Source organism: Peromyscus leucopus, chromosome 6 (genome assembly GCF_004664715.2).
Source record: "Peromyscus leucopus breed LL Stock chromosome 6, UCI_PerLeu_2.1, whole genome shotgun sequence".
Classification (NCBI taxonomy): domain Eukaryota; kingdom Metazoa; phylum Chordata; class Mammalia; order Rodentia; family Cricetidae; genus Peromyscus; species Peromyscus leucopus.
Window position 1 is genome coordinate 38,429,928 of NC_051068.1, and position 11,771 is coordinate 38,441,698.

At 41.1% G+C, this 11,771-nt stretch overlaps 1 pseudogene; it reads left to right on the forward strand.

The window, feature by feature from the left end:
* The first annotated feature begins 2,403 nt into the window (after window positions 1-2,403).
* LOC114701974 lies at window positions 2,404-2,499 on the forward strand (annotated as a pseudogene).
* The last annotated feature ends 9,272 nt before the right edge of the window (window positions 2,500-11,771 follow it).

Genomic DNA, 11,771 nt, shown 5'->3' on the forward strand with positions numbered 1-11,771 from the left:
GGCCAATGTGAGGACATGGAAGAAGTTATTGCTCTTTGCCTGCTTGTCCCTGCCTTGCTAACACATCCATTCTTTCACTGGCATTCAAGCTTGTTTCTTTGGGATTCCAGCATGTGCTGAAGACCAGCTGAGATATACGTCCTTGTAGCTCGAGCAACTACTGGATTCTTGTTCTCTTTTCCTTCTTCTCTCTTGAGCCTAGTTTCTCCTCCTGTGGATTCTCTGCCCACCAGCCCTGCCTATCCCTCTCCTGCCTCGCTATTGAGCATTCAGCTTTTTTATTAGATCAATCAGGTGCCTTAGGCAGGCAAGGTGAAACAAATGCAACACATCCTTACATCATTAAACAAATGCAGCATGAACAAATGCAGCACACCTTTACACAGTGAAAGTAATATTCTGCAACTTAAACAAATGTAGCACATCTTTACATAGTTTAAATAATATTCCACAACAATTGATCAGTGTCAAATATCATAAAAGACATAAAGGACATATGTCTGCAGTTTAGATTTGCATGGCAGGGGGTGGTCTTAAGGCAGAGAGGAAGCCAGATCAATAAGTAGTGGCTAGCTGGGCACCATAGTACATAGTTATAATCACAGTACTAGGAAGGTGGGAGTGGTAGGATTGGGATTATGAGGCCAGTCTGAACTGCAGAGATCCTGTCTCAAAACAGGAAAACAAACAGGTAACAAAAAGAAGGAATGCTGAAGAGTTTGAGTTGCTTGAGAAATCTAACCTCTTGAGTGTTGAGAAGAGGATGATGAATAGCTTTTGGTGGTAGAGAACCTGGAGAAGGCAAGGGGAGGAACCATTGCTGAAAGCATGCTGGGGAACAGGCCTCCCATTTTGCCATTGGGAGAACTCACAGCACAGGGGAGGGAAGGCCTTTATGTGGAAGAGTGTAGCAGACTTTCTTTTGGGCCACCAACTAGTCCCCAGATCATGACATGGATACTTATTATTACTTATGAATGCTCGGCCTTATCTTAGGCTTGTCCCACTACCTCTTATAACTTAATTTAACCTGTTTCTCTTCATCTACATTTTGCCTCGAGGCTTTCTAAGTTTCTTTCATTCTGTATGTCTTACTTTTCCTGCTTCTTTCATATCTTTCTGTCTGTCTGGCAGCTGCCTGGCTGGTTGGCCAGAGGCGTCTCCCTTTTTTTCTCCCTCTCTCTCCCTCATTCTCTTGAGCCTACATTCCTTCTCCTACTTATTCTGTCTGCCTGCCAGCCTGCCTATCCCTCTATTACCTAGCTATTGGCTGTTCGGCTCTTTATTAGGCCAATCAGGTGCCTTAGGCAGGTAGGGTGAAACAAATGCAACACATGTCTACAAAATTAAACAAATGAAGCATAAACAAATGTGACACATCTTTACATAATTAAATTAATATTCCACAACATAAACAAATGTAACACATCTTTACTTAGTTAAACAAATATTCTATTCCACAACAGAAGATGCATTTACCTGCTATAAGCTCAGGCCAATGTGATAAAAAGACTTCTCATTTTAGTAGGAAGCGGGCCATTTGCTGGGAATCAATCAGGACAATGTTAAGGCTAAAAAGAATGGAAATTAAAATTTGCTTTTAAAAAAAATATAGCTAAGAGGAATTTTTACACTCCTTGCGACAACTAAATATGTTTAGTGATCAGAATAAAATGGTATGTTAGGTTTCTGTTGCAGTATCAAAAATATCTAAAAAAAAAATCAGTTTGAAGGAGGAAGACTTATTTTGCATGGTTTCAGTCTGTGGTCCCTGGCTCCTGGTTTAGGTCTAAAGGCTAGAAAGTACTATGGAAGATCAAAGCTGCTGATTTCCTGGTGGCTCGGAGGCAGAAAGACTGAGAGGGGAAGAGGCTAGGGAAAAAAGCAGAAAACCCTCCCAGGGCACATCCACTGTGACCTGCTTCCCCCCCCCCCAAGAAGCCTAGCTCTTGAAGTTACTACTACCTCTCAATAACCCATTAAACTATAAATCCACTAACAGATCAATCTGTCCAGGAAGCCAGAGCCCTCAAGACCCAGTCACCTGCAGTGGGTCCCAGCTCTAAAGGCAATCCCAATGATTGCATCTGAATCATTCTCAGCTGTTTCTTTCTCCTCACATCTGGGTTCTTTGCACACAATTTTTGAAACCCATTCACATTGTTGTACACATCAAGGTTGTTCCCTTTCATTGGTAAGTAGTATTCCTCTGAATTAATGAGCTATGATCTCTTTATCCACCTACCTGCTGGTGGATGTTTGTGGTGTTTCTAGGTATTATGAATAGAGCCACTATCAGCTTTAATGTACATATGTTTGGAAAGACACATGCTTTCATTTTCCTTGGGTAAGAATCTAGGAGGACAATTATTATTTGGTAAGATATGTTCAATAAATTGCCCAGTGCTTGCTTTGGCAGCATGTATACTAAAACTGGAATAATACAGAGATTAGCATGGCTCCTTTGACAAGTAAATTCGTGAAGTGTTTCATATTTAAAAAAGAAAGAAATTAGTTGATTGTCTTTTTATAAAAACTATTCCTAAGAGTTCCAGTTGCTCTTTCTTGCTAGTCTTTAATGTTAGGCATTCTGGTAGGTGTGCATTCATATCTCATTGTAGTTTTAACATGAACTGTTTAATAATTATATGAAGAGTGTTTTGTCCTGCTTACCATGGTGGTGCACAGATTTAATTCCAGCACTCTGGAGGTAGTGGACGCTTGATCCCTGAGTTCAAGGCCGGTCTGGTCTACAGACTGAGTTCCAGTAAACCAGGGCTACACAGAGAAACCCTGTTTCAGAATGAAACAAAACAAAACAAACAAAAAGAATATTTGTACTTATTTTCAATCCTCTATCTTCCTTATTTTGTTGTTTTTAAAAATAAAATTTTTGTATATGGATGTATGGATGTATAATATGTAATTTGTTACTATGTTAATAATCTCAACACTTGTTATTTTCAATAAATAAATTTGCTTAAGTTTCTTTCATTCCTACTATGGTACATATTAACATAAAACATAAACCACAGATTTGGGGGGCTTCTCAACAATTCTCAAGAACCTTAAGGTACCAAGGATGATAATACATGCCTATAATGACAGCAGCTTGGGAGGCTGAGGCCAAGGGTCAATTCTTGTGAATTGTGAGCTCAAGTCTAACCTGGGCTACACAGGACTACACAGCCCAACAGTTTATAAATTTAAAAACAAAACAAGCTTAAAGGTGTCCTGAGATCAGAAAGTGTAAGAGCCACCATTGAGAAGAATAGAAATGTGTGGTGTACATAGAAGACACCGAGTTTGTGACGCAGAGCATCCGCCGACAGAGACTGAGAGACATAAATAGCACAGATACCATATTACAGCGGCGTTCAGCTTCCTCTTCGACATCAGCCTCTCGGAGCACTCCCCCGGGAGTAGTTCTCACTAGCAGAAAATGACACAGACTTCAGGGAGCATCAAACGTTGACAGAACTTGACCACACATTTGTCTCTGATCAGATTTTACTACTGCATTTTCTCCAAGTTTGTTCTAATAGCTGAGATTCTGAGTTGACCGGCTCGTCAAGAAGTTCCACACCTAAATGTACACACACATATAAACATGTGTTCTTTGCTCATTTTTCAGATTTCCTTGGTTTAGAATTGCACAAATTCTTTATGTATATTAGGTATCAGTCCTTCAGTAGACATATTTAGTACAGACATTCTCTCAAGGTGTGAGTTCCTTTTTCAGTTTCTTAGCACTTTATTAACAAAGCATAACATTTTAACGCGGGTGAGGTCCAATTTATTGGCTTTTGCTTTTGTGATCTGTGTTTTACGTGTCTCTTAAATCCCTGTCTGTCTCCAGACTGGGAACATTTCCTCCAGAAGGCTGTGTTTTGCTTAACGTGGCGCTCCTTCATATTTCACTGCCCTAATTTATCTTCCTAGTGTCTGTTTCTTCATCGTGATTCTTCTTATCTCTCAACCGCGAACATTTACAAATTACAAGCTTTTTCTCCCTTTGATTATAAATACTGTGTATTCATCAAAGAAGGCCTAGAGAGCAGACGAAGTGAAGAAGTAATAATAGTAACACCAGTTCTAGGCGGTAGTCAAACAAGATGTTTAAAGGAACAAGCTAGAGGGCAGGCTGCCTGCACTTGCATTCCATCTCTGCTACCATCTGCCTGTGGTACTGGCTTGCATTTTACATGGCAAAAGAATTCACAAGATTCGGTAGCATTTCGTACTAGGATTTTTGTTGTTGCAAAGGATACAAAGCAAAGATAAGATGTGTGTTCACAGAGTACAGAGATAGCGGGGACGTGTCCTGAAGTTCTTTTTCTCCGAGAGAAAAGTATGTCAACAGGCGGGAAACGTCTCTGCTAAGGGAAGGCCCTGAGTCTTAGGGCTCCAGGCTTTTGTGTGGGGTTGGTAGTGCAGATAGATCCTGTTATACAAGTCTGCCTTGGCAACCAAATCTTAGGACCTAGCAAAGAAACCAAGTGACATTGTCTGCTTTTTTTTTTTTCCTTTTGAAGATTATAATCTACTTTAGGTACTCTAGGAGGCAAGTGGGAGAGGCACTAGCTACAAAGAATAAGCCATCAGACCTTCTGTTTTAATTTGGTTCCCAAATTCGGACAAAAATGTTTGTATCTCTCTTTCTCATCTTCCTTCTTGGGTTCCATCTGTTTTGATTTTTTTTTTTTCTGAAAGTAGAAACTGAAGTAATGTTGGGTGGCAGGCTATTTGTTTATTTCAGGTTATTTTATGGTTATTTCAGGAAGTAGAAATATAGAACTGAAAATAGGAAAGAAATGAGATAGCAAAGAGACGGGCCAGAAAGAAAGGAGTGGTCGTGAGCTACTCATTGCTGTTGAGGACAGCAATTCCACTGACCAAGCTCTGAGCATAAGTGCCTAAGAAAGAGAGGGTCCTGCAAAGGGGAGAGGCTGGGCCATTTAATCACTGATATCATCGTCTGCCACCCGAGGGATCCAACTAAGTCCCCTACTTGTCTGTAGAAAAAGATGGAGAGATGAAGTTTGAACATTCCATGGGGGAAGCTGCCATCAATACACAGAACACACACACACACACACACACACACACACACACACACACACACACACACACTGAACAGGAGCAAGCCAAGAGCACAGCATGCAGAACACAGAAAGCAGGGAGGGGCTGATGCCAAGCTCCCCCGTTCTGCACATCACTTCCTGGTACTGGTACATCGGCAGCCAGTTTCAAAGCCTCCCACGGCAGAGAGGGGAGACCTGAAGAATTGACTCCTCCAGTCTTGGAGGCGTTTTTTTGTTTGTTTACTTTTATTTACCAGTATTATTCCAGGGTGAGGGGTTTGCCCCCTTTCTGGAGGTTCTAAAATACCAGGTCAACACATGCTTTGTCCCAGAAAAGTATTCCAGTTTCCAGCTCCCAACACCCATTTAATGTATTTTTCTCATTTAGTCCTTTTCCTCCTCCTTCCTCCTCCCTCCCTCTCCTCTTCCCTCCTCCTGCTCCCTCCTTCCTCTTCCTTCCTTCCTCCTCCTCCTCCTCTCCTCCTCCTCCTCCTCCTCCTCCTCTTTCTTTTACTGGCCCCAAACTCATAGAGATATCGACCTCCCTCTGCCTCCCCAGTGCTGGGATTAAAGACTTGTACCACCATGCCAGGTCTCAGTCTTGGTTCTTGACATGTTAACATAATTTAAATTGTTTCTAACATTTCCTGTGAAATTATTCTTCTTACTGCAGACTCAGACAAAACTTTGCAACAGTTAAAACTAGAGCTGTTCTCGGGATCAGAGGAGTGTTCCACTCACTCCACTCCAGTGAGTGGCAGCAGTCTAGGGATGCGAACTGCTTTAATCAGGACACAACAATTAGATTAACCCCTCTCCTAATGTTGGGTGTTAAGTATATTTCCATTTTTTGTATTTACATGTTAAATAATATATCAAGCAGCTCTGTGCATGATGCTTTGTCATACAATTTACTAACAGACACCATAATGACAACTAAATGACTATAGAGTAACACATCTTTAAAATATTTTGAACTATGCAGATTCATTTTTCCCCCAAAAGTTATATTTGACCTATGTATATTTTTTTCAATCACGTATGTGTTGGGCAATCTTAAAAATGTATTTTTTTTAAACCCACTAAGCTCATTTAGTGCTACCAGTATGTGCCTGGGTGCAGGGCCATCTACTAGGAAATTGGTAGCCTTTCAAGGGTCACATCCTTCAAGAAAAACAGCTCTCCCAGCAGCCACCAATTGCTAATAGCTTCTCAGCCAACATGAAATTGGGAGGGAAGAGTGGTGAGGGAGAGAGGGGAGGGAAGGGAGGGGAGGGGAGGGGAGGGAAGGAACTAGGGACAGACTTGGTCAAAGCACATTATATGCATGTATGAAATTCTCAAACAATAAAAACAAAACCTTTTAAAGAGGAGACAAAGTTGAGAGGGGATAGAGAGATGGGGTGGATCTGAGATTAACTGGGGAGAAATAGGGGATAAAATATGGTCAAAGCACATTGCGTGAAATTCGCAAAGGATTAATAAAATGTTTTAATTTTTAAAAACTTTCATTGTTGAAAGTTTAGAAAATATAAAAAGTATAACCAACAATGTATAACCCATAGTCCTCAGAAACCTAACTAGAAACATTTTAATATATTTTATAATCTTAGTTGGTTATATATAATGTGTATTATAATTTATGAAAACATAGAGCTTTATATCCTGACTTCCTAATTTAGCATAATCTCATATTTTTCAGAAAGAAAATTTTAAATGTTTGCAAAATCTTGCATCCATGTCAGGAATTGTATTTGCCAGACATTAACAGAGTTTGGCAAGTATAAATAATAACTGTGTTTTCCTAATACGCTAGAAAGAGGCAGTTTCTGGCTTTATTACAATGACTCAAAGATGTCAGAATTTTAGTCTCTACAGTCCTCCTCTCTTGGTCCCACCTAGCTGTGGCAGTTCAAGCCATAATGTCAGTGACCAAGATATCTAGTTTTTCCTGGGGAACAGTGTGTCTGCAATGCCTGCACGCTTCGGGCAGAGACAGGGAAATCAATCAAAAGTTCTAGGTCAGCCTGGACTCCAGTGAGACTTCGGCTCAGAAATCAATCAGTCACTGGACAAAGGCCTCTGGATCCAGACAGCAAGCCTAACACTTGAGAGTTGCAGCTGAGGCCTCCTGCTTTTAGCTCACTGACCATAGTCTAATGAAACAGAAGTTAGGGAATGCAGTGTTATTAACTAGACAGGTGTTGTGCCAAACAATACAGGAGCTTTTGATAACAAAAAGAATAGGATGGAGATTGTGTGCCAGCAGTTCTTGCTACACAGTCATATGGTTGTAATGCTTTTATTTAACCAATCCCCATGGTATATAATTCAATTTTTTTTCCTAATTTTCACCATTATATCAATTAATATGTTAGATGATTCTCCAGAAACATCTTTGCAGATCTTTTATTTTCTTATGACAATAATTAGTAAATCACATCATAGAATGCAAAACATCACTTTTCAAAAAATGTTTTAGCAGCCCTTCGCATGCTTAATCCACACTCGACAGAGCAGCGATCTCTGTGATTCACCAGCCTTCTCCAAACAAGTTCAGAAAGCACAAAGCTACACAGAGAAACCCTGTCAAAAAAAAAAAAATGTTTTAGCAATTTAAATTCCTACCATCAAATAGTGAAGCTGTGATGCGGTCTTCTGAAAGTTATTCACTGAACACTTGCTTTCTGACTGACTTCAGACTGCCCCTTTAACTCTTTTTATTATTAACATTCACAAACATCAGAAAATGCAATCAATCCTTAAACAGAATGTCAAAATGGCAGTTGCAAAGCACTATGTATTTTATTTAACTAAATATGTGGCAGAAAAAAATGTCTTGGAGAATGAGCCTACAAGGAAAAAAGATACATTTTTAAGTTGTGTGTTCCTTTATCTGCTCCATTGAAAGAGTCCCTAAGACTCTTTTTTTGATATCAGGAACCATAGCAGGCCACAAAACACAGGATGAGAAAAGGAACAGCCATCTGAGAACCTATCAAAAACAAACAAACAAACAAACAAACAAACCAAAAGCTAAATCTACTTAAGATCTTTAAAATGTACTATTAGAAACCATTATCTGAGATGTGGGTCTTAAAACAGCTATTGCTGCTCTGCAGACCTGGAGCAACGCGAGCAAAATTTTGAAGCCTGTGTGTTGAGTTGCTTTGAAATGGAATAATGGAAATAAGCAAAGCTGGGTGGCTGCCGTGGGCTCCTCCACAGCCCTCAGCTCCACAGTCCTCAGCAGGAGGCAGATTTGAGACATTGAGAGTTGTATTCAGTTAAAATGTTCTCTGGGTTTATAAGTCAATTCACTTCCAATAAACTAAGTCATAATTCAAAATGCATTTTGGAAACTCAAGTAACAAGAACTCATGATGGATGCTGTTCAGTTAACAGTGTGGGATCAAAAAAAACGATAGCAGGAAACTGTATAGTAAAAGAGATCACTTTGGAAACCAGGAAATCACCAGTAATTCATTTCTTGTAAGCATGGTTTTAAACATGAGTTTTCATTGAAGCTAGGCCTGGTAGGCTTTAAGCTCTATTAAAATACCAATGGGAGGACTGGAGTCGTAGCTCAGTAGTTCAGAGTGTTTATTGCTGTTGCAGAGGACCCTGGTTCAAGTCCCAGCACTCACAGGATGGATCACAATTACTTATTACTCTAGATCCAGGAGATCTGATGTCATCTTCTGCCATGTGCAGGCATCAGGCATGCATGCAACACACATACACACATGCAGGCAACAAACTAACAAACAAAACAACAACAACCAAAACCCCAGAAAAATAAGACACACACACTATTCACACACATAATATAAACACACACACAAAATAAAAACAAATAAATCTAATATTTTTAATTCCAGAGGACTTTTGCTTTTAGAATATATAGTCAGTATTTTACATAGTGCTATGCCTAACCGTCTGGATCCCCGTGGACAAAAGACGCAAACATTCACAAAGAGCTCTGTATATGAAAAGATACTCAATTTTACCAACACATCTAATTTAAAATTACACTGAGGTAAACCTCATAATTATCATATTGACAAAAGAAGAGTTTAGTAACAGACTGTGCCCGAGGATTCAGAATGATAACTGTTAAAGAATAGGTTTGTTCAGTGGATTCGCAAATTCATCGTCTAAGAATTTACCTCGGAACCTTTCCACTTTCGATCCACCGGAGCTACTCGGTGGTAATGGATATTAAGCTTTGTCGGTAGAGGGCGCAAGTGGGACACTGCAGAAAGGAAAGGGCCAATTTCTGGTCTTGGCAGGCTGGGTTGGGCTTTTATTTTGCTGCTCAAGCAGAGCCTGTAGTGCCTGTGGGGTAGAGCGTGATGGAATCAGGTAGTGCCCAAGGGCCCGTTCTCTAGCTGGGTCTCGTGGCATGCCTTGCTCCGGGCCAGACTGTGACTATGTCTGCGGGTTGTGTGCCAGAAAGGCGTTTCCTGCTTGCCCCCCAACTAGACAGGATGAGTGGGAGGCCCATCAAATTTCTCCTTCATCCACTAGTCTGCAGCCTGCATGCTTTCAAGCGGTTTCTAGCCTGACAGGCCGTGGAAGTTCCCTAGTTGGCTGTGATGCCTTGGTACCCTCCCTCTGCACCGGGGCATTCTTTCCAGCAGGGTTTGGAGAATTATGGTCAGCTGCCTAAGTCTAACTCACCACCTGTTTTGGAAATAAAATTGTTTGGGAACACAGCCAGGCCTATTTGTTTACGTTCTGTCTATAGAGCATTTCACGGCCGCGACAGAGAGTATGGCCAATATAGTTACAATCTGTCTCAGTGTAGAAAATGTTAGTCAACCTTTATAGTTCTTCACTTCTTTATATTATTCTATCAGGGTTTAATAATTTTTAGCATTAAGCTTCCTCTATTTTAATTGCTGTGTGGTTTCTGTCTCCACACGGTACTTCCTCTAATGGAACAAAAATACCCACACTCAAGGTTATTTATTGCAACATTGTTTGCCGTTGCAAAAATACACATGAACACCCTAAGTCCTCTACCATAGAGACTGGCTAGTGAGCTATGATAGCCACACAATTGAGAGCTCTACAGCAGGGAAGGGGGCTAGGAGATCTCTGTGAACTGATGTGGAGTGACTTTCAGGGTGCCATTAAGCAAAACAGAAACAAACAAACAAAACCCAGAAATATTTGTATATGGTATGCAATATTAATAAGAAAGGCTATTCCTTCAAATTGAAGCCTAAAGCTAGCCTGTTGCTAAAGTAGAAGTCAACAGCAGAATCACCCTGGAAGGACTAGGAAAGGAATGGCAAGGATATCTTTTACTATAGAGTATAGTCGTTGTCGGGCAGAGTCATCTCACACAAAGCCTGTACTGAAGTGTTGAAAAGTTCACACGGCTAAGTAGGAGTTTCAGCTCAATGACGGTGCCTATTATCATGAGAGAACACTGTACCACAAACTGCCACTTCAGGAGAAGGTCAAAGGTCCAAGTGTTGTTTCATCAAGTTGAAAAATGATGCCGCACAAACAGGAGGACCCAAGGTTGGCCCTCAACATACATATAAACATATAAACAAGCTGGGCACGGTGGCATGCACCTGTCATCCTAGTGTGGGCAATGTGATGGTAGCAGGCACTCGCCCGCCAGCTGGATTGGGGAGCACAGGGTTCAGAAAGAGACACTGTCTCAAAACATCTGGGGAAGAGTGAGTAAGGGAGACAACTGATGTCAATCTCTGGCCCCCATGTGCATGCACGCACATACGTACGTGTGTGCACGACACACACACACACACACACACACACACACACACACACACACACACACACACACTACAATCCCTAGCTGAACCAAAGTCAGGGTCCTGTGTGTGTGTGTGTGTGTGTGTGTGTGTGTGTGTGTTTATATCTATAAATACTGCTTCCTACTCATGACCATGTATCTCCATCATGTATTTGTGAGTTCCTGGAAGCAGAATAGTTATTATCTGATTGATTATCAATTCTCAGCACCTGAGTAAGGGGCTAGACTAATATTTATTGAGACGGAAGTTTTTTACTAGCTCGTAAGTCCTTTGTAAATTTGTGTAATGCTATGAGGAACTGCGAGAAACAGACAACCCCAAGTCAGACTACATGTATTCAAATACAGTTTACTGCATTTTGGAAAAGTTCTTTAGCCTTCCTGCCTGTTTTTTTTTTTTTTTTAAATGGATATGTTACTAGCTCACCCAGGACTTCTTTTGGTTAGAACCCAAGAGAAGGCTTAGAAGTCATGTGATTTCTTGAGGGAGAATCTCAAGAGAAAAACAGGGAGGTGTTAGGATTGAGAAAGAGCCAAGAACTCTATGGCCTCAGCTGGGGTCTAGTCCTAAACTAATCCACGGGGATCTCTTAAGCTTCACCAAAAGACAGTCCCACCCTGGAACAAGGGAGCGTCTGAGTCACTGGTTCCTAAGTATCCTCCAGGGTTGGTGTGGGGATAATAGCCTCAGGTGACTCCTGTTGGACTGAGAACAATTCCCTGGAGAAAGAAGAGCTGCAGACACTTAGCAACCAACACATACACTGACTGGGAGATGGGGCACCTGCCTGGTGAAGCATGGGGAGGTCAACAGCACCCATTACAATCACCACCTCACAAGGGCACTGTGACAGTTTACTGTGTGACAGACAGCACATAGAATTACATTT